At 54.1% G+C, this 4092-nt stretch overlaps 1 protein-coding gene across 1 annotated transcript in view; it reads left to right on the top strand.

Annotated features, from left to right (window-relative positions):
• The window catches only part of LOC112396313 (myeloblastin-like), a 13073-nt gene that overhangs the window by 1622 nt on the left and 7359 nt on the right, over nucleotides 1-4092 (top strand). The window contains 1 exon segment of the mRNA XM_024740009.1: nucleotides 3355-3393. The gene's annotated coding sequence lies outside the window, so the exon portion shown is untranslated.

Genomic DNA, 4092 nt, shown 5'->3' with positions numbered 1-4092 from the left:
CAGTTACCTAGCAAGGATGTGTGTGCGTGTTTCTTTTTCTTTTTCAGTTAAAGCTTTATCGAAATGTACTTCTCCTACCACACAACCCACCAGCTTAACAAGTCAGCGGCGTTTAGTACAGTCACAGGGTTGTGCAACCACCACCTCTAATTCCAGAACATTCTCACCACCCTGCAAAGAAGCCCTGTCCCCATGAGCACTCACCCTCATGCTCTCCCCCAGCCCCCGACAACCAGGAACCCTCTGCCTGTTCTGGACGTTTCCCATCGGTGGAATCACACCCTGTGTGTCCTTCTGTGTCTGGCTTCTCTCACTGAGCATCGTGTCCTCAGGGTCCGTCCACGCTGTAGCGAGTGTCAGCGTCTCTCTCCTTTTCAGGGCTGAGTGATGCTCCCCTGTGTGTATCCCCTTTCATCAAGCTCTTAACTGTATTAGGGAAGTCAGCCCATGAGGTGGGGTTGTTCTCATGACTCCCCATCATTAACAGATGGGGAAACCGAGGCCCAGAGAGGTGGCGTTTCTAGCCCAGAATCACAAAGCACAGCAGAATGTGAACCGAGGCGAGGGACTCCGGACCCCGGGGTGTACCCGCCCCGCGTCTGCCCCCAGAAGAGCCTGGATCTGAGAGAGGCACGTGCTGACCCGGCCCAGCCGCCGAGAGGACGGGCTGAGACGGGGAGAAGCACAGCAGAAAAAGGAAGGGAGTGGTGGGGTGGCAGCGACAGGGCTGGCACCTGTGCTCACCTCACCTCATTGCACGCCCACACACTTCTATACTCTAACTTATCCAATCCTCCTGCTGTCGCCCTGGGGGAGGGACTATTACTACGATCACCCCATTGTACACGTGGGGAAACCGAGGCACCAAGCAGCCTGCCCCGCTGGACGGGACAGTGCCAGTCCGAAGAGATGTTCTTGTCAAACGAGAAAAACCAGTTCTGAAAGCAAAAGGCACAGCAGCCCCGGGTTTCTGTGGAGACACGTCAGGGCCACACCCAGGGCTGCGGAGTCCCAGACGCCCGGCGGCCTTTCCCGAGTGACTGGGCTGATGTGTGACTTAAAAACACTTCGGCAATACAGATGGCCAACAGGCACATGAAAAGATCACTAGTGATTAGAGAAGAGGAAATCAAAAATACAATGAGGTGTGAATTCTGACCTCACACGGGTCAGAGTGGCCACCATCAAAAAGTCTACAAATTAACAAATGCTGGAGAGGGTGTGGAGAAAAGGGAACCCTCTTTACACTGTTGGTGGGAATGTAAGTTGGTGCAGCCATTAAGGAAAACAGTACGGAGGTTCCTCAAAAAACTAAAAATAGAGTTGCCATATGACCCAGCAATCCCACTCCTGGGCACATACCCCAACAAAAGTATAATTTGAAAAGATACATGCACCCTTATATTCATAACAGCACTGTTCACAATAGCCAAGACATGGAAACAACCTAAATGTCCATCGACAGAGGAATGGATAAAGAAGATGTGGTCCATATATACAATGGAATACGACTCAGCCATAAAGAAGAAATGAAATAATGCCATTTGCAGCAACATGGATGAACTTAGATATGATCATACTAAGTGAAGTAAGTCAGAAAGAGAAAGACAGATATCATATGATATCACTTATATGTGGAATCTCAAATATGACACAAATGAACTTATCTTCGAAACAGAAACAGACTCGTGGACACAGAGAACAGAGTTATGGTTGCCAAGGGGGAGAGGGGTGGGGGAGGGATGGACTGGGAGTTTGTGGTTAGCAGATGCAAACTATTATATATAGGATGCAGAGACAACAAGGTCCTACTGTAGAGCACAGGGAACTATATTCACTATCCTGTGATAAACCATAATGGAAAAGAATATGGAAAAGAATATAAAAAATAAATTAAATAATTTGAAAAAAAGAGCCTGGGGGGGGGAAAGAAAAGAATATATATATATATGTATAACTGAGTCACCTTGCCGTTTAGTAGAAATTAACACAACATTGTAAATCAACTCTACTTCAATAAAATTTAAAAGATAAAAAATAAAAACGCATTGGCAGAGGGGCAGCCACCCGCAGGGCGGGAAGCAGTGAGGCATGCAGGCTGCTCCAGGAGTCCTTTGTGGGCAAAACTCAGAGCAGGTGTTTCTGCCTCAGAGACGTTCGTTCATTCCAAAGGGGAAAGTGTGACTCGGTGGGAGGGACACGCAGGCGCCTCAGAGATGATGCCCCACGTCCTGGGGACCATCGATCGGTATGCAGACCCCCATCTCCATGTGGGGACCCCGCACAAGCCCATTCGGAGGGACGTTCCCCCAAAAACCCACCAGGTTGCCACCAAGGACACGGTATGAGGGCCAAGAGAGGCTGAGGGGCTGCCCCAGAGCCCAGGAGACTCGGGGAGGCGGGGCGGGGGATCCTGGACCAGAGACTGGCTGATTGTGAAATCCAGGCGGCCCGTGAGGGGGCAAACTTTGTGCAAGACGTGGCCCCGGGGAAGCTGGGGCAGCACATCCGGGAATTCTGCGGACTGGTGTAAGCGTGAAATGCTTTCAAAATGAAAAGCTTAAAAACTTTTTTTTGGCCCCCAAATTCCGTGAGCTCCTCTATCTATGCTTCTGTAGGTTTAAATTTTTCATAATAATGAGTCAGTTATAAACAGATACATAAATAAATGTCTCCCGGCACCAGAGTCTCCCCCTGCCCCCTCCCGTGTGGGGCAGCATCGCTGGTCCCAGCCACTGCATGCCAGGAGCCCCCCAGTCGTGACGACCACAGGTGTCCCCAGATATCTCCAGGTGTCCCTGGGGGAGGAATCGCCCCAGGTGAGAGCTCTGCCTTAGAGGGAAGAGTGACTCCCCCAGACAAAGTGAGGGCAGAGAGATGATCCTGTGGGTCTCGGGAGGCACAGGGCTCTGAGACCCTCACCCACTTTCCTGTCCTGCTGAGTGGGATTCATCCCACCCCTGCACACGTCGGTCACATCTCACCTTGCTGGGGCTACAGGGACCCTCTGGGGGCAGGCAGTGCCCCCTTGGAGGTGTGGAAGCTGGGGTGCATGTCACTGTGAGGGCTGTGGCCACAAGCCCCCTTGTCCAGAGGACTTCCAGCATGGGGTGGGTGGGAGCCACCTTCCTGCATCTCTTGAGGACCCCGAGCCTGAGCCTGAAGCCCCTGCAGGCTTCCTGGGGTACAGCTTTGACCCCCAAGCTCCCGAGCCCTCAAGCTGGAAGGAGGAAGTGGGGACGCCCAGCCCAGGTGTGGGGCAACCCTAATAGCCTCCCTGAATTGGGGCTATAAGAGGGGGCGGGCAGGCAGGGGGCATGGCCCAACCATAACCCGAAGCCGCAGACCCTCCAGCCCTGCCCCCGCCCCGGTGCTGCCGGCTGTGCTGCTGGCTGTGCTGCTGGGCGGTGAGTGGGGCCCAAGTCCGTCCGTCCGTCCATCTGCCTGTCCCATGCCCTCACGGCTCAGATGGGGAAAGCGAAGCAGGACCCAGCTCAGCTGGCTGCTTGGGATGAATGCCTCAAGGGGAGGGGAGGAGAGAAAGGGGGGGCCCGGGATACGTAGCTCTCTTTCCCCGTCTGTAAAATGGGCAAAACCTAGTCCTTCCTGCCCAGGGAGGTGTCCTAGGGACTCAATATAACCAGAATCCCTGGACAGCACCTGGCACCCAGCAAGCACTCAGTAAGAGTGCATGCCCGAACGAATGTGTCACCGAGTGAATGACGCACATGTCAGAGGAAAAACCGGAGTGAGGGAACCCCTCCGCCCTCATCCTGATGAGGCTTTTTCATGCCTCAGTTTGTCCATCTGTAAGATGGGTCATCTTGCCAGCTTCTTCCCCCTCCTGACCTCCAGGACTGGGCGCCGCTGCTTCCTGGGAGCCTTCAGAAATTATAATGATAATGACCACCGGGCTCTCCCCAGCGCTAACTGGCCCGGGCCCGGGCCTCTTCCCTCCACAGCCCCCAGCCGCCCTGTGCTGCTATGGGACCTCCAATTTGCACATGGGGAAACGGAGGCTCTGAGGGGTCCCGGGCCTGGTGGAGGCCACACAGCGGCTCTGCCCTCGTCCCCCGACCCCCGCCCAGGCTC

Source organism: Neophocaena asiaeorientalis, unplaced genomic scaffold (genome assembly GCF_003031525.2).
Source record: "Neophocaena asiaeorientalis asiaeorientalis breed wild unplaced genomic scaffold, Neophocaena_asiaeorientalis_V1.1 scaffold469, whole genome shotgun sequence".
NCBI classification, from domain to species: Eukaryota; Metazoa; Chordata; class Mammalia; order Artiodactyla; family Phocoenidae; genus Neophocaena; species Neophocaena asiaeorientalis.
This window is presented reverse-complemented; position numbering and strand designations above follow the sequence as displayed.